This window comes from Bubalus kerabau, chromosome 12 (genome assembly GCF_029407905.1).
Source record: "Bubalus kerabau isolate K-KA32 ecotype Philippines breed swamp buffalo chromosome 12, PCC_UOA_SB_1v2, whole genome shotgun sequence".
NCBI lineage: Eukaryota > Metazoa > Chordata > Mammalia > Artiodactyla > Bovidae > Bubalus > Bubalus kerabau.
The window spans coordinates 33542414-33563901 of NC_073635.1; the positions used below are offsets into that span (position 1 = coordinate 33542414).

At 45.5% G+C, this 21488-nt stretch overlaps 3 long non-coding RNA genes across 5 annotated transcripts; 1 reads left to right on the top strand and 2 right to left on the bottom strand.

Annotated features, from left to right (window-relative positions):
- Positions 1 to 10430: 10430 nt before the first annotated feature.
- LOC129624500 (uncharacterized) lies at positions 10431 to 13599 on the bottom strand. Its single transcript, XR_008700996.1, has 2 exons — positions 13234 to 13599; positions 10431 to 10999 (listed from the first exon to the last, which is right to left on the bottom strand). It is a non-coding gene; the product is annotated as an uncharacterized LOC129624500 (long non-coding RNA).
- Positions 13600 to 13730: 131 nt separating this feature from the next.
- Positions 13731 to 19240, top strand: LOC129624496 (uncharacterized). 3 transcript variants are annotated; one of them, XR_008700991.1, is made up of 4 exons: positions 13731 to 13855; positions 15071 to 15233; positions 15328 to 15672; positions 18041 to 19240. It is a non-coding gene; the product is annotated as an uncharacterized LOC129624496 (long non-coding RNA). The 3 variants fall into 3 exon arrangements; XR_008700992.1 differs by having other exon boundaries at positions 13733 to 13855; positions 14987 to 15233; XR_008700990.1 differs by lacking the exon at positions 13731 to 13855 and having other exon boundaries at positions 14391 to 15233.
- LOC129624499 (uncharacterized) lies at positions 16758 to 18172 on the bottom strand. The gene is made up of 2 exons (XR_008700995.1): positions 18034 to 18172; positions 16758 to 17146 (listed from the first exon to the last, which is right to left on the bottom strand). It is a non-coding gene; the product is annotated as an uncharacterized LOC129624499 (long non-coding RNA).
- Positions 19241 to 21488: the final 2248 nt, after the last annotated feature.

A 21488-nucleotide genomic window follows, 5' to 3' on the forward strand; every position in this document is an offset into this window, starting at 1 on the left:
ATCAGTCTCTCTCTCCCTCGCTGAACCCCCTCCCATTTTATCTATCTCTGTCTATCTCTGTCTCTCTGTCAGCATGCATGACTTTTTTTCCATTCAACCACTGAAAGTGAATTGCAGACACCCAGACACTCTACCCTTAATACTTCAGCATGAACAGAAACATCTTGATTGTTCCTCAAGATGGGCTCATGGAGACTAGGCACCACTAACTACTCAAGACTTCATCATTTCCTTTTTTTCCCCTATAAATATTTGTCCAACCTAATATACAGTGCCCTTATCCCCAGGAACTGAAATCCTGCTGAAGCAGTAAAATTAAGTTTGGGAGCACTGGAGGTGATGATAAAGCATTGTGCTGAAGAGAATCCTGGTGATGTGAGGCAATCAGTCGTTCATGTTCCATGAAATGATGTGTGTAGAGCACGTGGTGCAGCCAGGGCTGTGCCCACCAGTGCGCTGAATGCACGCTGCCCGGTGTTATTATCAGGACAGCTGAACAAGCTCTCAAGTATATTCCTAATGAGATCCTCACAGCTATATTCTTCAAAGTTTTTGAAATGTGCCATCTTTGTTCCTCTTTACCCTTGCTGGTCAAATTCTTGGATAAATTCCTAAAGTTAAAACTGTAGGCAGTTTTAGTGTCCTTTTTACTTTGAATCAGATGAATCTGAGAGTGATAACACCCTGATTTTGTGAGACTCTTTATAAATGAGATACTTGCTTGGTGATGTGCTTTAAGTTCTCTTTATCATTATTAAGTCCTTAGTGAAAAAACAATTGTCATTCTTTTTACTTAATAGCACGTCATCTTACATAAAAATTACAAACTGTTTTGCATTAGGAAGTGAGTTCAGTCTCACTTTGTGCAAAGCCAAGGAATGAGAGTGGTTACTAATTAAAAGAACATGATTAGAATATGTAAGAAATCAAATTAGAAGAGCACAATAATTGTCAACACTTTTGACATGTTCATCTGTCCTTGTTCTCAGAATGAAGTGTAATAATGACTATAAATACCTCAGTTCTCAAGAGTTAATGTAGCTCCATACATAAATCTTTATAAACATGCTTCACTTACTCTAGCTTTCTGTTGAAGAATAGTATCTATTTTTGTCTTGACACTACAGTGAGATAAATACACACATCTACGTGCCCACATCTCACAAGGATAAAATCTACCCCAGAAAAATGAAGCGCTTTATCTTACATTGGAATATTAGCTCAATTATCTTGTGAGAACAGGGAGGTATATTAATATCAACCTTATTTTCAAGTGAGGGGAATTGCGTATGGTGATAATAACTAACATGTATTGACAATTCATTATTTGCAGTGAGATGTGCTTGTTATCCTTAACATTTATAACATCTTGTTCAGTACATGGAATTATGTCCATTTTACAGCTGGACATGGAGAAATGATGTTATTTACCTGGGGTGATATTTTAGTGCTAAAGCTGTTTTTCCAGTGAACCAGGACAATGGTGAAAATTGCCACGTGCACACACTCTTCCGAGACCATATCCAGTACTTCTGCCATCTGTCCCCTGCCCTTCTTTCCAAGTGCCACTATGCAAGCTGAGGTCACTGCCACCACCTTCTGTACTGTGACAGAAGTATTTCTAATACTGGTCCCCTGGCTCCAGTCCCTTTCTGTCTTCACACAATTTTGTGGGTGGTTTTTAAAATTCCTATGAATCTGATTGTATCTCTTCACTGCTCACAAACCTTCCAAGGCGCCTATCGTCTACAAGATTAAGTCAAATCATTTTCTGGCTCCAACCGGTTTTCCTAAAGCATCCTGCACGCGCCCGCATGACTGGGCTGTCTGATACCTGTGGTGTCCCCTTCTGCCCCTGGGAAGCTCGCCTTTCACAGGCAGCTCAATGTCACCCTCTCTGGAGCCTTCTGGCGCTTATTCACCTCCGCCTCTGTGCTCACCTGGGTACCCCTCCACCTTCCTTTCCTCCCGCAGCTACTTCACTGGCCCCCACCAGACAGGGAATCCTTAGAGGGCAGCAGCTCATTCTTATCTGTCTTGAATTCCAGGCCCCTCCACATGCTAGGCATTGAACTAATGCATGTTGAATGGATTTCATGACAGCAGAGGAGTAACTCACATCCGAGAGATCCACGGAGCACTTAAGGACAGAGGGCTCCGAGACACAGGGCTTAGACATTTCCATGGTGAGTGGGTGGAAAGTAGGCTTCCATCCCCCATGAAGGCCATGAAGCTGACGGCAGTGGGAGCAGGAAGGGTGAAGGTGTCGGGGTGGTGGGCAGCCTGGCCACGCATGGCCTGGGGCTCCCACCTGCTCCAGCGCTGCCCCAGCCCCACGGCTCTGGTCACCTTCTCCTGACCCTCATCTGCTAGCCTCGCAGTCTGACCTTGCTGCAGGGAAAGCACGTGGATCTGAAGTTACCTGGCTGCCAAATGTGTTCCTGAAAGAGAAGCACGGGCCATAACTAAACGCCATTTTTGTCTGCTCACTCTGGGCCCTGAAGCCTGCGAAGGCAGCAGGGATGGGCTGCAAAGGATGTGAGTTCTGGAATTAACCACTTGGGACCTGCACTCCTGAATCCCATTCACTCAGGGCAGTAACCATGTTTCTGAGGCCCAGTTGCCTCATATAAAATGTGCATAAAAGTGATTGTACCGGCTTCCCTGGTGGTCTGGTGGTTAAGAATCTGCCTTGCAAGACAAGGGACTCTGGTTTGATCCCTAGTCCAGGAAGATCCCACAAGCCAAGGGGCAACTGAGCCTATGCACCACGATTACTGAACCTGTGCTGTACTCTGGAGCCCCGGAGCCCCAGCTGGGGAAGCCCATGCACGTTAGAGCCCGTGCTCTGCACCGAGAGAAGCCCATGCAATGAGAAGCCCGCACACCTCAACTAAAGAGTAACCCCAGATCTCTGCAACTAGAGAAAGCCGACACTCAGCGCAACCAAAAATAAATAACTTAAAAAATGTACCCTAAGTATACATATGTCCCCTCCCTCTTGAACCTGCCTCCCCTATGTATACTCACAGCTGACTCAAGAAAACTTAAAACATAAAAATAAAATTTTTAAAAGTGGTTGTACCCTTGTCAGTATTCAGGAAATGTTAATTATTCCTCTTCTCCACCTTCTCTATGTCCAGATGACACTTCATTTATCAGCTCTATTCCCTTCACCACCTGAAGGAATCCGGTCTTAAGTCAGTGTTTTACAAACAATGCAGAAGAGTTACTTGGAAATGCCTGAACCAAACCTATGACGTGGACTCAAGTTAATGGTAAGTATTTAAACAAGCAGTAAATAGGGTACAGGATGGACCTGAGTGTTGCAATGAGGAGGTTTTTTGTTTTTTGTTTCTTTTATCAACCCTGTAGTTGATATTGCTGAGGGTACAGGCTGGTCCAATTAGACTCATAGGGAGTGTGTTAATCCCTAGCTGGGATGGGTGCTTCTTTTATTAATAGATCCATGTGCACTGTATTTTCGTATCATCACAAAAACTGAAGAGCGCTTGTTTCAAATTCAGTTATTAAACGACAGTCTTCATTTTACTGCTCAGGTTATTACTGTGACTAATTTGCTCCTGAAACAAGTTTACAGATCTCTTGTGCGCTGCAGACTGCACAGTGACCAGCTAGAGCTGCTGGGGCCATTTTCAAATCTGTGAGGTTGAGTTAAATAAGACATTGGGTCCTTAACAGGAAGTAACTGGCTCCCAGGTGGATGCTACCTGAGGGATGTGCCTTCATTTCCAGATGCTCCCTTTGACCATCAGAGCTGGGAGTTTTCCCAGTTAACCATTGCAAACCCATTTATATGTGGGTTATGATGCAATGGCTTTTCCTATAAAATTTAAGGGCTTCCCTGGTGACTCAGACAGTAAAAAATCTGCCTGCCATGCAGGAGGCCCAAAAGATCTTAACAGATTTGGGAGTTTTAAAAAAAATTATTTTTCCTTAGAAAAGCCCTTGAAAGTAAGATATTTGACAGATGAGGCATGGGAGGCTCAAGGAGGTTAAATATCTTGCCTGGGGTTACAGAGGACTTTTATTTTAATAAACCTCAGAAGATGTCCTAATTGCCTTAGCTGCCAGTCTAGGTGGAAAGGCTGTTTTTCCCCTCTCTTTGTGATTCCCACATCACGTTCACTAGCCCTCACTACTCATAAACAATCATCAAGTCTTCTTAGTTACTGCAAAGCACTAATGATATTCAACAACCTTTCTAAAAGGAGACGTAAGTTGCAAGGTGTTCTGAAGGATGCCAAGCCAAGAGTGGTGTTCCTTCCTGCCCACGAGCGGCATCTCGGGAGGGAAACCCAGGCGTGTTATCAAATTCAAACCTTGTAAGTCAAGGAAGAAAGGTAGTTAGTTCTAGGGGAGAAGTCAGTTATAAATTAAATTCCATTGGAACATCGTAGAGGGGGATATAGATTCATTCGAGCAGAAGCATGGAAGAGATAACCTTTAAGTTGAACCTTCAAGGGTAGATGTCATTTTGGAAACAGCAGAGTTGGGAAGAAATGGGAGGAAGTGGTGGAGAAGCCAGAGAAGAGATTAGGACTTATCTCCATTGGGTCATTAAGGTCTTGCTAAGAAATTCAGACATCACTGCATAGATGGTGAGGACCCAGTGGAGGCAGTCGATCCATCCAGCCACATGTGAGAGCGAGCAAACTGGCCAGCAACCCAGGGAAGGGTTGAAAGGACAAGCACTTGTGCTTCGGGAGGACTTCTGTCCTGTGGAGGGGAGGTGGGTTGGAGAGGAGGGGTCGGAGGTGAGTTATTGAGTTCTCACAGCTGTGACAGGTAACAAGGATTCAGAGGTTACAGAGAGGAATGGGAGGTGGGAACAGAGAGGAATGGCGGGTGTGGGGCGTGGACAGTGGTCTGGCCCTCGGCGTTTAGCCCTGGTCTGGAAGGAGGAAGAGAGGAGGTTAAGATGTCAGGGACTGAGTCAAGGTTTCAAGTTTCTGGCTAAGCCAGGAAGATGTTATTATAAACAGAGGAGGCTGGAGAAAGGGCAGGCTGGAAGACGTATCTGGAGTTTCACGGTGAACACTAAGGAAATTCACTGGGTCCTGTATAGATGGAAAAGATAGACATCTACAATCAAAAATACACTGGTGTAAGGACTCCCTGGAGGCCCCCTGCAGGGGCCGCAGGTTGGGTCCCTGGTTGGGGAATAAGGAAACTGCATGCCTTGCGGTGAGACCAAAAAAATAAATAACAAATAAAATCTATCTATACTGTTTATTCAGTAGTTCCTTTCTGCAAGAGGAAAAACAGAAATAAAGGCAATTTTTAAAAAATACATTGGTGCATAGATGAACAATGAAGTCCTACTATATAGCACAGGGAACTTGTATATGTGTAACTGAATGACTTTGCTGTACACCAGAAACTAACACAGCATTGTAAATCAACTGTACTTCAGTTAAACATATATATATGTATGTATATATTATATACAGGCACAGAGGTTGAATTTTTAGAATCTGAAAACCTGAACCATCTCTCTGCAAAGCTGAATATGAGGTCAGTGTGTGTTAAACCAAGTGATCTATTATGACAGCTATTAATAGAGTGAAACCTTACTCTCCAGGGGAAATCAAGCAATTTTAGATAGCGTCACTGATTGACACTGACGGAAGACTGAATGACTACACCAAGCCTACACAGACTATCTTAATTCACCCAAACAAAGACCCGTTCTCTGAGGTGTCCTTGCTGGTTTCTATTTTGTTACTTGTTCCAATGTGGACCAGAGTCAGGAGCGTTTTACTTGCACTTAATGAAAATGTTCAAAAATTAAAAGTCTCAGCTGCTGAGGAATTTGCAGTTTAGTCGAGAATATCAGGAGAAGCAAGCGGACTATGGCAGTCAGTGTGCACACACTTCCAGAAGGTTCTATGAGAAGCATCTTAAGCAGAGAGGCTGAAAAAGGGAAACTGATATAAGAAGCCTTCTTGAGGAGGAGACTCAGGATGAGCAGGAATCAGTAAGCTCAAGCAAAGAGCCACCTGTAGGCAAAGTTGAACCAAAAGCAAAGGTACCAGGGTGTATGGTGAATTCAGGTAAATATCACTGTTAACTCCGGACAGACCCAGAAAGCTGATGTACATAAAGTGTGTGTATGTGTGCACACCCATGTCAGTGTAGGCATAGGAGAGAGGTGTGGAAAGGTTATACAGAAATGAGGCAGGAGGCAAACTGAGGCAGGTCTTATTCATGTAGCCAAATTATTTACTTACACATTATATGATTACAAAGAAGGTTTAAAGGATGTCATAACATATATTCCACAAAACAAGGTAAAAAGACTAATGAGGAGGGCTTCCCTGGTGGTTCAGCGGTTAAGAATCTGCTTTGCAATGCAAGGGATACTGGTTTTTTCCCTGATCCGAGAAGATTCCACATGCCTTGGAGCAACTAAGCCCTTGGAGCAATTAAGCCCTTGGAGCAACTAAGCCTGTGCCCTAGAGCCCAGGAGCTGCAACCACCGAGACCAAGTGCCACAGCTACTGAAACCCGAGTGCCTGGAGCCCATTCTCCGCACCAAGAGAAGCCACCACCACGAGCAGCCCGCACACCACAATGAAGAGTAGTCCCCGCTAGCCGCAGCCAGAGGAAAACCACATGCAGCAACAAAGAGCCAGTGCAACCAGAAACAAATAAATAAATACATCTTAAAAAAAACTAACGAGGAAATTGAAGAAGAAACATATGAGGTCTGGACATTGTGAGATGAGGGTGTAATCACAAAGAGTAGTTAAAGGTGGACCGTTTATTTGGTTCTGAGTTTCCTAGCTGCCAATCTAAAGAAGAATGACTCACAAAGTTGATTAAATAAAAAGAATTCAGTGGCTCAGAAGAAACAGTGGAGCCTGGAATGTAGAAAGGGTTCCTGAAGGTTCGCAGGGTAGATGTTTTGCTGATAGGAACATGGAGCTAGATAAGTAAAGATCTGAGGACAATCATCTTTGTAAGGCACCAAGCAGGATGAGAGGCTGAGGGGGCGGCTGCATCAGGAACCAGGCCTCCCGCCCCCTCTTTGCCATCCAGGCTCCTCTCCTGCCATCTGGGATTAAATCAGCATGGGAGCCGGACACCCACATACACCCAGCAGAGGTGTTCTGGCTGGCCAGCATTGTGTTTTCATTATCATTGCCTTTTGTTTTAACTCTTCTCCCACTATTACCAAGCCAATTCATTTGTAAAATTTTAAGATATAGAAATATATTTTCTATATAAAATACAGGGAAAAAAAAAAAAAACTACAATCCTGATCAGAAATGAGCACTACTCATACCTGCTTTTTATCCTGGATACTAGCTCCAATGACAAATATACCAGCCCCCTGGTGTCTCATCCTCTTCTTACAAAGACATGGGTCATCTTGGATTAGGGTCCCACCCCAACGGGCTCATTCAACTTAACCCTCTCTTTAGTGACTGCATCTTCCAATACAGACACATTTTGAAGTACTGGGGTTTGGGACTTCAATACATGAAACTGGGGGGGACACAGCTTAGCACATGACAGCATAATTCATTAAGTCTAACTGGAAAACATTGGCTTCAGCTTACATTGTATTCAGCAGTTCCTAATCTCATATCTGCCCAAGTATATACGAAAGATCTAAGATCTACCGCAGCCCTGCTTGTAACACCCTCCAATGGCAGAGTCTTTTAAGAAGGATATGATGGGGGTGGGGGGTTTACATCCAGCCCCAGGAAACTAAATTGAATTGGAGGGTGAGGGCAGTGCCAATCCCCAGCCCCAGGTCTAGAATGCTTGTTTTTTAAGGATTTGTTGCAGAACTAGCCTTTATGTCAATAACAATTGCTGGGATCTTAGAGAGTGATTCTGGCAGGCTTAAATATAGCTACAGTTAATGACTTATAGATTATTGCAGTATAACAGCCCTGTAAAAGCCGTTTCCCACTCAATTGTCAGTGGCAACCAGGAGAAGAGGTCAGGCTCAGCCAGGCTGGGCAAACCAACAGTGCCACACAGTCTTTCTGTAATTCCAGGTTTTTTGAAAGAGAGAGAATTGTCAGGCAGGGGCCGTTAAACATGGTTCTGATACCAGGACAGAGGACTTGAGGCCCCTAGGCTCTGGGACCGGGGGGCTCTCTTTGTTTAGTGCTTCCCCATCGCTCCACCTGGAGCCCACACACCGCCTCTCCTCCTTGTCCTAGAATTGGGTGTTTAGATCTGACATTTACAACTGCATGAATCTATTACTCCCCCCACCTCAGCCCCCATGCAACAGTGATAGTTTTTTGTTGCTGTTCAGTCACTCAGTTGTGTCCAGCTCTTTGCGACCCCATGAACTGCAGCAAGCCAGGCTTCCCGGTCCTTCACCATCTCCTGGAGCTTGCTCAAACTCATGTCCATTGAGTCGATGATGCCATCCAACCATCTCATCCTCTGTCATCCCCTTCTCCTCCTGCCTTCCATCTTTCCCAGCATCAGGGTCTTTTCTAAGGAGTCAGCTCTTTGCATCAGGTGGCCAAAGTATTGGAACTTCAGCTTCAGCATCAGTCCTTCCAATGAATATTCAGGACTGATTTCCTTTAGGATTGATTGGTTGGATCTCCTTGCAGTCCAAGGGACTCTCAAGAGTCTTCTCCAACACCATAGTTCAAAAGCATCAATTTTTTGGTGCTCAGTTTTCTTTACGGACCAACTCTGGACCAGATTCAAAATGAAGTCATTGTCTCTTTGAATGATCTCTATTGTATTTTTTCAATTCTAACTGGAGGCTAAAGGTCTTCTGAATCAATAAATAATCCACCTTCATTTCCAACAACTTTTCCCATTTGACCCACATAGTTTTCCAGATTTGCTTTCAAACTAAGCAAACATTCATCCATCCATCCACTCATCCATGCTTTACTTCCTCCCCTATGCACAGAGGGGTCCCAAGAGCCCAGGTGAAATGCTTCCAGAAAAACAAAGACCCAGGTCAAAGTCAGGGCAGATCCCTTCCCACCACCTCTGTATCACCCCAGCATGCCATTGCCTAGACATGACTCAGAGAAGTGGGGCTCAGGCCTCAACACAGGGACCCATGGGCCATGACGCCCCAAAGCCCTGTGCTACTCCCCTTCATGTCTTCATTTTCTTTGACTACTTTACAGACTCCAACATTTTAGCCCAATTCAGAAATTCTTGATCCTGTTAAATCTGTAGGCTCCTCATGCTGTACTCTACTCGTTGCCTTCCCAAAAAGTGACACTAAATAAATGTCACAGGCCACCAATCTATAAGCATTTGCTGAGCACCTGGTCTACGCCCAGGGCAACAACAGCCCTTGCTGTTGGGTTTTAGCTTTCAATGGGCTTTGGGCAGGAGGAGGTGGGGAGGGCTGGTTACCCCAGATGAAACACACTGGATATGTGGCCTTGAACCCTCCTCCTCACATCAGTGTGTGAGGTTGACACAGCTTCAGGCAAAGAGGTGCCCACCTTGACAACTACTTCTCACTGGCAGGTTTTGTTTTTGTTTTGTTTTTTATTTTATTGAAGCATAGTTGATGTATAGTAATATGTGAGCTTCTACTGTACAGCAAAGTGAGAAGTCATTCATGTATATAGCTTCCATTACGGTGCATCACTATATTCAGGATACTGAATAGAGGTCCCTGTGCTCTACAGCAGGACCTCGTTGTTTACTTGTCCTACATGTAACAGCTTGTATCTGCTAATCCCAAACTCCCCATCCACCCCTCCCCCTTGGCAACCACAAGTCTCTCTCTGTACCTATCTGTTTCTGTTTCGTAGATAGGTGCATTTGTTCCACATTTTAGATTTCACCTATAAGTGATATCACATGGTCTTTCTCTTTCTGACTTCACTTAGTATGATAATCCCTAGGTCCACCCATGTTGCTGCAAATGGCATTACTTCATTCTTTTTTATGGCTGAGTAGTATTCCACTGTAATGGCAACCCACTCCAGTGTTCTTGCCTGGAGAATCCCAGCGACCGGGGAGCCTGGTGGGCTGCCGTCTATGGGGTCGCACAGAGTCGGACACAACTGAAGCGACTTAGCAGCAGCAGCAGCAGCAGTATTCCACTGTATATATGTTCCACATTTTCTTCATTCGTCTGTCAATGGACATTTAGGTTGCTACCATGTCTTGGTTACTGTGAATAGTGCTGCTGTGGACATAGGGGTGCACGTATCTTTTCAAATCATAGTTTTGTCTGGATATACGCCCAGAAGTGGGATTGCTGGATCATACAATAGTTCTATTTTTAGCTTTTTGAGGGTCCTCCATACTGTTCTCCATAGAGGTTGCACCAGTTTGCATTCCCACCAGCTTGCTGGCAGGTTTCCATGCTGTCCTCCAATTAAGAGCCTGTGGCTCCCCAGCAAACAGAAGACAAAAACATTTGAGAAGCAAGTATGGTCTAGATGGAGATGATTTACAGTTTATTTGCGAAGATGTGTAGAGGTAAATCTAAAACAAAACCCTAACAAGTTTAGCATTTTCCTTCTCCAAATATAATGTGGCTGACTCCAGGCCAACAATATAGCCTCATGCTGATCAGCACACTTCCTCATGTTCAAATGTGCCCAGAATGGCAACCATCAGTGCTCAGCAATGAGACGCCATCCCAGTCATTTGTGAGTTTGTGGCCAGATACTGGCTTCTTCAGACAACCTGCAATCCTACTTACAACTGACCTTGCAGAGAACAAAGTTAATGGTGGAACTTGTTGAAACGGTGAGCCTTTACACATAACCAAAGGTCATATTTTTCCCCCAAAGATCATATTTTGAATGTGCAATTAATCTTCCTCACAGGTGTGAAGCAACAAGTGAAGGACAGTTGCCATGAAGCAGTGAAGGTCAGCATCTCACAGGTGCCCAGCCGGGAGATTCCAAGTAGCATTTTTGTAGGGCAAACTGATGGTCTTCAAAACGTGCGATGCAACTCAGATAATTCATGGAAGGCACGGCATAGTTTCGTGGCATATGGTTCCCTAAAGGAGCAAAATAAGTGCCCGATTAACTGACAGAAGGGAGGCACATTCAGGGAACCTGGTTCAGAGCGACAGACGGATGCAGGGGAGAGTAGAGCCACTCCAGGTCAGAGGCTCAGAAAAGGAAATCTTGAGTAAAGGATGTGAGGTTTGAGATGGAGTTGAAAGGCTAGATGGAGGACTTTCCAGGCAGTCCTGTATGATTAGGATTTTGTGCTTCCACTGCCGAGGGCATGGGTTCTATCCCTGGTCAGGGAACTAAGATCCTGCATGCAGGGCAGCTTGGCCAAAAAAATAAAATAAAATAAAATGAACTAAATTTCTTTTTTAAAAAAGAAAGAAAGGCTAGGCGGGACTTCGAAGATATAAAAAGGAGGAACCCAAATGGTGTTGGAGTGCCAGGTGAGACACACGCCCCCACCCAATCCTGTCTGCCTTCTCCCCGTAGGAGTTAACATTGATTGCATACTTACTACATACCAGACACCATGCAAAGTACTTGTTACATAAATAATTCATTTAATCCTCAAAATACTCCTAAGATTATCCATAAAATAATCTGATCCCATTTTTTCCTTCAGACAAACAAGGCAGAGAGAGGTTAAGCAGCTGGCCCAGGATTGCACAGCTGTCGGATGACGGGCTGGATGAAAACCAGGCTAGCTGTTAACAGTCACGGTCTTAAGCACCCCTTCCCCTGCCCTAGGGAGCTTGGGCCCCACACTTGGGGACTTGGCTTGACTCTGCTTGGGGCCAGGGCTCACAGCTGACCTCACCCTTGCAGCAGAGAATCAGGATTCTTGGAAATACCTTACATTTTTAATTTATAAAAATACTGTCTTTTGGTTGTTTTTCTTACTAAAAACACAATACTTATCAGATGATAGAGAGAAAGAAGAAAAGTAAAAGACTTCCAGAATATCACCACCTCCCATCCTAAGACAGTCGCTCATAACATATGGCTGAGTTTCCTGAAAGACTCTCTCTGTACATATATACCACACCCCTGGGGTTATTGCACAGATACAAACTCCCTTGCAATCTGCTTTTTATCACTTAGCACCGACACAAACATCTGTCTGGATCAATAAATATTTATCTATAGCCTGATTTATCATCTCCTAATAGGGAGTTGGGTGCAAAGCACATGGGTAGGGGAAGGGGTTGTTTGGGGTCTGAAGCAGGGAAGAAGGCCCTGGAACTGATGGAATGCAGGATGAAGAGGCAGCAGAGGTGGTCAGGGGCTCAGGACTATCAACCTCCTCCAGAGGGGGCAGAGGACATGGTAAATTCAGCCTGATTCAGAGCTGCCCTGGGAGCAGGTGCGGCTGGCAGACTTCTGAGTGCTGATTATGAAACACCGGGATGGAGCAGGACTGGGGCCAGGACCGACATTCCACCTTATTCTCGGCACCCATCTAGGCTTGACAGGTAGTCCTGCCACGGCTGGAAGCCCACAGATCCATGGTTGGGAGCCCGCTCTGGTCTGCAGACTTCCTGTCTGTTGCAACTTGAACATTTCCACACACCTTCTCACGGGACCCCTCCAAGCCTGCTCCGGGCATCAGTGTTTTTGCTCACAAGGCCTCAGACACCAGGGTCTGCCTGCCAGGCGGCTGTCCTTCCCACACCTGTACCTTACCTGGACCCATCCATCCCTCCCAGGGCCTTTGCACAGCTGGAGTCAGCCAGGCTGACCCATCACATCCAAAGACATTGCAGGAGAATGCCAGAGCGCAGGCGGGCTGGGCAAGGATGCCCCACCATGTCTTGAACAGCAGGACAAGGAACCTGTTCACCTCAGAAGTAAAAGGAGAGCCACAGAAGGTTCCAGAGCATAGGCCCTGAAAGATTCATCTGGAAGTCTCATGGAGGATGGATGATGGGGGAGATGACCAAGCAGTGCTTAATTCTGACTTCTCTAGCATCACCTGGGCAGTTGCTGGGCTGCCCATCTTCAGAGACTCTAATGTAAGTGGTCCCTGGGAGGTATTTGTTAAATACCATGAGTGGTTTAACCGGGAATGGGGAGTCTTAAAGAAAGGATGTTATCCCCAAAACACAGCTGAGTGGCCTACTCGTTTTTTTCCAAAAGCAGCCAGCAGAAAGATATTTTCTGGAACGAGTTCCTCCCTGGGTCCCTGGGTCCTGGTCTCACTTTGCATTAGTTCCTGAATCTGGTAGCCACTCTCAGGCCCTGCCACCCTCACCTCTGCTAACCAGTCCGCACTCACCTGACGCTCGGTCAGCCACCCTGTCACTCAGTAACTAGGCCCGGCTATGCCTACAGATTCTGCATTTGCCTCCACAGTTGATATAATCAGCCGTTATTTTCCCAGCAAGCCCACATGCCCAGACCATGTAGAGCAGATAGAAGTGTGTGTGTGTGTGTAGGGGGTGGTGTATGTGAGAGGCATTACAAAAGGAAACACTCAGGGCTCCGCAGCTGATTGAAGCTGACAGGCTACAATTGAAGAGAGAAGAGCAAGATTTCATTGAACAGCCATGAATTCCTGCAGCTGATTAACATTTGCTGAGAACACAGAGTTTAAAGTCTGTAGGAGGAAAAATATCTCCTATGTCACACGTCTTGGGCTGTGGGAGGGTGTGTGTTTCTGGCAGCAACACAGGCGTGGTGGTTGACAACGGGAGGCGGGTGAATTGACAGGTGTGGAGAGCCGAGCTGGAGCCCATCAGGAGAAAAGATGATAGAAGGAGATTAGTAAAGCCGCAGTGCGGGGATTAGAAGCAGGCGGGAGCTCCCACTCCTGAGATGGCAGAGCGAGGCTAAGGCTCTGCCTGGAGGAGGGTTTCAGGCTTTGACCTGAGCCATGATTTGAGCAGAAGGAGTCTATTGTAAGGATTTTCCCTCCTGCTATAAAATGAAATGATTAAGAGGGTGCATGCTTAATTTTTAGATGTCCTCCATGAGTGTGGTGGTCCAGAAGGACTCAGTTTGGAACTGGCTCATAAGACAAGGAAATTCTGGCCTGATTGGAACAGACCGGTGTATTCACTGGGGGAGAACTTGAAGTCAGCTCTGAGACATTCTGGCGGGGGTGGGGGAACTCCACGGGCCCACACAGTCCCCACCCAGGGACCTCAGCCCTGAAACTCAGCAGTTTGATATTCATTTCCTCCTGTGCCTTCCCATTTAGTCCACTTGTTAAAATTCAGACACTCGCTTTTAGAGGTAACACATTAAGTACATTTGCACCAAGGTGTTAATGACTTCTCAGATCTCCTTTCCTGATGACAGAATGTAGAGTAAAGGGTAAAATCACCAGAAACTTGGATTACAAATCAGAAAGAAGGAGAGGGAGACAGAGGGAGGGAGAAGAGAAAAAAGAGAGTTAGTTGTATACCAATGTCCAGAGCAGCATTATTCACAGCAACCAAAAAGTGGAAGCAACCCAAGTTTCCTGTAGGGAGTGAATGGATAAAGGAAAAGTGGTCCATCCATACACTGGAATACCACTCGGCTTTTAAAAGGAAGGAAATTCTGACGCACCACACATAGATAAACCTAGAGGACATTGTGCTCAGTGAAATAAGCCAGTCACATAAAGACAAACAAACTCTGCACGATTCCCCTTGCATGAGGTACCGAGTGTGGTCAAGCTCTAGGCACAGAGAGTAGGATGGTGGTTGCCAGGGGCTGGGGGCAGGGAGTGGAGCATCGGTGTTTAATTGATACGGAGTTGCCGTTGCCGTTTTGTGAGATGGAAAAGTACTGGAGATTGGTTCTACCACGGTGTGAAAGCACTTACCGCTACTGAGCTACGCACTTTAAAATGGTTGCTGCTGCTGTGTCGCTTCAGTCGTGTCCGACTCTGTTAGGAAGGGAAATTTTATGCTATGGGTTTTCTTTTAAATAAGGGTAGTGAAAGACAAAAAGAAATGTTGTCTGTTTTGAAATTTTGCACAGAGCAGGCTCTGAATGGAAATTTTTGGGTTTTATTTTTGGTTTTGTTTTATTTTTTTAAGAGACAGAAGGGAGAGATGTGCTGTGGTTGTTGCTTTTCTGTCTGGAGTGCCCAACTCTGAATTCCTATTGGTGGGTTAATTCAGGGTCTCTTTCACCATCGATGTCAAGTTCAGTTCCCACGGACTGAGCACCTCCCACAAGGTCCGTGCTCCTGCGAGTCCTCATTTGTAGGGACCACTCTCCCTATTGTACAGAGGGAGAAACTGAGAAACCGCAACTCCTCCAGGATCCAAGAGCTGGCCTTCGGTGAGCTCCCGCTTTGGAGAGGTTTCTGTGTTTGTTTCTTGGCCCTAGTCAGTATTTGTATTTCCCATATCATCTTTATTCTCCTGGATTACAGAAAACTTGGAAGTGGAAAATAAGAGGCTTCATAGATCTCTTTGAGAACAAGTGCGGGACACAGTGTGAGCGGAGGAGGCCAGTCAAAGACAGTTCACTGTGTGCATCCCCCGGCCAGCATCCTGCAACTTCACCTCCACTCTGTGCACCCAGTTCAAGCCCAGCACAGGCAAACGCCCCTCCACGTGAAGACACACACGTGCAGAGCTAGCAAACAGCAAGAGCTCTGGCGAGCCAAGGAGCAAGGACTTCTGAGCTGGTTGCCTTCCTTCTTGCAATCTCATGAGGACCCCACAGCAAATAACCGTGCTTCCTTGTGTTTACGGGCTTCCCTGGTGACTCAGTGGTAAGAATACACCTGCTGATGTAGGACATGTGGGTTTGATCCCAGGGTCAGGTGGATCCCCCAGATGGAGGGCATGGCAACCCACTCCAGTATTCTTGCCTGGAGAATCCCATGGACAGAGGAGCCTGGCGGGCTACAGTCCACAGGGTCACAAGAGTCAGACAGAACTTAGTGACTAAAACACCACCACCACCACTTGTGTTTACACGCTAACACTTGCCAGTAGAGATGGATCCTCCCTTCCCCCCCTCCACCCTACCTTCACTCCTACCCAGGCAAACCTCCCACTGGTTCTCTCTGGACTTAGGTCAGAGCCCAGACACTGCCCTACAAGGCTCTACTGAGGTGGTTTTGCCCCCTTCCAGCCTTCTTCCTCTTGGTAGACACACAAGTGGCCAGATCCATGTGTATATCAGTGCGGGAGACTGGGTTTGAGCCCCAGGTTGGAAAGATGGAAGGCCTCACATGTGTTATCTCCTCTGATTTGTAGAACAATCCTCCAAGGTTGGTACTATTGATCCCATTTTACAGATGAGGAAACAGGCTCAGAAATACTTCAGAGTTTGCCCATGATCAGAGAGTTGGCATGCAGCAGTCAGAAAATGAAACAGGCCTGCCTGACTCCAAAGCCAGGACTCTCAAACTCGGTCTGTCCACTTGGCCAAGTGTGCTTCCCCAAATGCTGCAAACCCTTCTTTGCTTATTTTTTGGTCGGACTGCACAGCATGTCGGATCTTAGCTCCCCAACAAGGTATCGAACCTGAGTCCCCTGCATTGGAAATAGCAAGTCTTAACCACTGGACCACCAGGAAGTTCCCACAGATGCTTCTTAAAACCCTCCTTGACTTTACCTCCCACCTCCCACCCCCACAGGCACATCCTGTGACTTCTCCTTCCTGCCTCCTTCATTAAAACCTGTGTCCTCAGTGCCCACAGCGGGGCAGGCCTGTGAGGGGAACAAACCCTCCGTCTGATAAGTTAAAACTGTCGCTCCCTCAAGGGCAGGGCCTGGGTTGTGTTTTTGTTACTGGCCCTCCTACTTCACAGGTGACTAGATTGACCTGATTCTCAGCCTGGAGGCCAATGGTTAGAAGAAGGTTTATTTATCCTGGGGCCCTCTCCCCGTTTTACAAGGTTTACTGGAGGGGAGGTTCTTCTTTCTAAATCCTTCATGCCACCCCCACAGAACAGGGCTGTCCAGGATCAAGCTCAGGGCTGCAGGTTGTAGACCCATCCTCCTCCCACCAAGATCAACGTGATCCCCAACTAGTCATTTCTGTGAACAAATCCTTTGATTTAAAATTGTGTTAGTCCAAGACCAATCTGGCCGCCAAATGACGTCTAAGAAGTATCTTGCTCAAACTTGCTGTGAACCGACTGCCTGAGCATCAGCAACAGAGAGAAAGCTTAGAGCACTCCCCTCCAGCGGCCCTCGGCATGAGGAACATGCAGGACACGTGGTGACCGGCTTGCCCTGTAAGAGAGGGGACAAGAGGGTAGCATTGACATAGATACACTACCTTGTGTAAAACAGACAGACAGCGATGGGAAGCTGCTGTAGAGCACAGGGAGCTCAGCTTGGTGCTCTGTGATGACCTAGAGGAGTGACATGCGGGGTGGGGTAGGAGAGCGGTCCAAGAGGGAAGGCATATATGTATACATATAGCTGATTCACTTCATCGCACAGCAGAAACTAACACAACATTGTAAAGCAATTTGTTGTTGTTGTTCAGTCATTAAGTTGTGTTCAACTTTGTGCGACCCCACGGACTGCAGCACACCGGGCTTCCCTGTCCTTCACCATCTCCCAGAGTTTGCCCAAACTCATGTCCATTGAGTCAGTGAAGCCATCCAACCATCTCATCCTCTGTCGTTCCCTTCTCCTCCTGCCTTCAATCTTTCCCAGCATCAGGGTCTTTTCCAGTGAGTCAGCTCTTCCCATCAGATGGCCAAAGTATTGGAACTTCAGCTTCAACATCAGTTCTTCCAATGAATATTCAGGACTGATTTCCTTTAGTATTGACTGGTTGGATCTCCTTGCAGTCCAAGGGACTCTCAAGAATCTTCTCCAACACCACAGTTCAAAAGCATCAATTCTTCTGTGCTCAGCCTTCTTTATGGTCCAATTCTCACATGAGTACTGGAAAAACCATAGCTTTGACTATACAGACCTTTGTTGGCAAAGTGATGTCTCTGCTTTTTAAATTGCTAAGTTTGTCATAGCTTTTCTTCCAAGGAGCAAGCATCTTTTAATTTCATGGCAATTATCCTCCAATTTAAAAAAAAAGATGCAGTTCCAAAAAAGGGGGGTGGGGGGACAAATGGCCAAGAGTTTTCCCACGACATTCGCCTTTTACTCACCCCACAGGCATGAAGAAGTCCAGCCCCTATCCCGACCCTCTGGAGACCTGCTGAGTCACCCAAGCTGAGTCCTGGGTCTTATCGATCTGGTCAAAAGAACAAAATGCCAGGTGCCAATGATTCTTCCCCTGGGCAGGAGCCACAGGGAAGCTGTGTGAACTCTTTGGGCCCTGAAAGTACCATTTACAAGATTATAGAACATTCAGAGCACCTGAGTCATGGGATTAGGTCCTGACAATCTGGTTCCATGGAAACGCGTGAAGAAGGATTTAAGCAGCACATGGAGGCCTCGCTCTCTATTCTGTGCCCGAGGAATCACGTCTGCTTTGTGAAGTGCTGCAAACCAGGGGATTTAATCCTATTTTATAAAAATCTTCCAACACCATTCTCCTGATAAACTGTTAACAGGTCACCTGCAGTGAGTACCAGCTGTTTGGCTCTTGCCCACCTCAAGTCATTGGTGTGGAAGACTAACCAGCCTTTAGGGATGAGCACTTAGACCTTGGCAGTTACCTCCTTTGTAGACATAAGCTCAGGTCTGAGATGTTTCTGTCTGTCTTTAGGGAAACACCATGGAGCCACATCAATTAGTCATTTAGGTCCAAAGCTTTCATTCCATTTTCCTTCCACTGAGACATGTTGAATTTATGAGGCTGGGCTTACAGAATAAATGTTTCCAACATCTCAAGGGAAGCTCTTTCTTTTTTTTTTTTTTTTTTTTTTTGCTGTGGACTATTTTTAAATTCTTTATTGAATTTGTTATAATATTGCTTCTGTTTTCTGTTATGGTTTTTTGGCCAAGAGACATGTGGGATATAGTTCCCTGACCAGGGATTGAACCTGCCTCCCTGCATTGGAAGGTAAAGCAGTCTTAACCACTTGACCACCAGGGAAGTCCCCTGGAAGTTCTTCTTCTTCTTTTCACTGGCCATTTTGTATTGCCTAAATTCTAGATATTTCAGATGTTTCTTTTATGTTTCTTTATTTTTAAGGCACTATTAAAACTTGTATTCTCAGTGAGTTTCAGTCAATAATTCTTCCTCTGGAAAAAATGTTCCTCAATATGCAAGAACAAATGGTGGTTATTCCTGGAGAATGGAAGAGGGAACCAGGTTTGAGGGTGATGGAAAATGGCATTTTAGTCTTTCTCTGTTGAATATATTCTACTAACATACTTACAAATTAAAATTTTTTGTGTTGTTCAGTTGCTCAGTTGTGTCTGACTCTTTGCGACCCCATGGACTGTAGCACGCCAGGCTTCCCTGTCCTTCACTGCCTCCCAGAGTTTGCTCAAATTCGTGTCCATTGAGTCAATGATGCTATCTAACCATTTCATCCTCTGCCATCCCTTTCTCCTTTTGTCTTCAACCTTTCCCAGCTTCAGGGTCTATAAGTAAACATAAACAATGTGAAAAAAGTAACTGATTTGGAGGCTATCACTGCTTCCCCCAACACAGCTAAAATAAAGCCATTCCATAGGTCCCCATAGCCTCCTGAGGAATTTATTCAGTCTGTACCAGCCATTCCCTGCTGCTGCTGCCTAGCCAGGCCTGGATACAGCCCCAGAACACTGGGCACCTCCATTTCCTGGCAGTTGTTTCTGCCACAACCTTCAGGGTGGTGCTGGCCCTTCCCAGGGGGCTGCTGCCAACATTCCCAGCACTGCAAACTCTCTAGGAGCCCAAAGAGCTTTCTGTTGCCTTCATGCCACCTCCCAGCCCTTGGTCCTTTTCTTTTGTGCATGAACTGAGGACAGTATTCCTCTCCCTAAGGTCCACCTTAGCCCTTATCCGGATGAGCACCGGATACTACATTTTCTGCTTCTTTTCTTTGACTTGACTTAGGAGGCCACCTGGTTCATTGTCTGCTCCAAGAATCTTCAAAGTGTTCCCTTGGAAGACCTTCTTTCCCTTGCAAATCACTCAGGAAGAGAGTTTGGAGAACAGTGGATCATCCTTGGCCCCACATGCAAATAGCTTAGATTTAGTCATATATGCTTACTTACACATGCATGCAAGAAAAAAGGTATGTGCATATTTGAAAGTGTAAAACCATATTTACGTACATAAGCAGATGTACTAGTGAATGCACAATTCAAGTAGAGATTCAGGCAACCACTAAGTGCAGTGCCCAGCTCATAATCTGACCACTTGTTGCTTTTAGAATTTTATATTCCTGGAGTCCAGTACATTCTCATTAACAGAGTTGTGAAGTGAGTGAGTGAAAGTCACTCAGTCTTGTCTGACTCTTTTTGACCCCATGGACTATACAGTCCATGGAATTCTCCAGGCTGGAATACTAGAGTGGGTAGCCATTCCCTTCTCCAGAGGATTTTCCCAACCCAGGGATCAAACCCAGGTCTACTGCATTGCAGGTGGATTCTTTACCAACTGAGCTATGTGAGCTATTATAAGCTAACATAGTTGTAGCTTATAATAATTCTAAATGGGACACATTATTTCAATATGTTTGGAAAGATCTCCTCAGGCCTTTAAATATTGCTATTAAAAAAAAATCCTTGCAAACGTCATCAAGGAGTTAAAAGATTTCAAAATACCAGGGGTTTATTATGAATGCCATTTTACAAGTTAAATTATACATCAGGGTTATATATAAGGTAAGTAGTAAGAAATGATGGTACAAAATTCAGTAACTAGCCAAAGATTTATGGAGGAAAATATGGCTGAATGTTCATCTCATATTTTCAACATTCCTGTATCCACTACTTATACAGTAAATATATATCCCTTTATAAAACATATCTATGTGCATAAATGAGAAAAGCAATGAAAATGTGCTAAAACAAAGGACCTAAGGGGGCTTGCCTGGTGGCTCAGATGATTAAAAAACCCACCTGCAATGCAGACGGCTCAGGTTCCATCCCTGGGTCAGGAAGATCTCCCTGGAGAAGAAAATTGCCACGTACTTGAGTATTTTTGCCTGGAGAATTTCATGGCCAGAGGAGCCTGGCAGGCTATAGTGCATGGGGTCCCATTACTACTTATACAGTAAATATATTTCTCCTTATGAAACCTATCTATGTGCATAAATGAGAAAAGCAATGAAAATGTGCTAAAACAAAGGAACTTATTTGATTTCTTCGAGAACTCATTAAATTAATTTCACTTGGTTCTTAGGGTGGCTAAGCTTGGAAAATCAGGTTCAAGAACATCTGCTTCCTCCCAGAAAAAGAATCTGTAATTCAAGGCAAAAGAATACAAAGTAGAGACAAAATGTGCTGTGGATCATTTAGCTGGAACACACAGGCATATCAGGTTTGGGGGTGGGGGAAAGGAGTGTGTGTGTATGTGTGCGTGTCTACCTGCATCTTTAATTTGCAGAGGCTTGGCTCCCAGCATAATCTGGACACCCAGCAGCAGGAGATGGCATGCCTAATTACTTAAGAGACCCAGAGAATAACAGCAAGATCTTTATTAATGGAGGCGTTTCTTGCT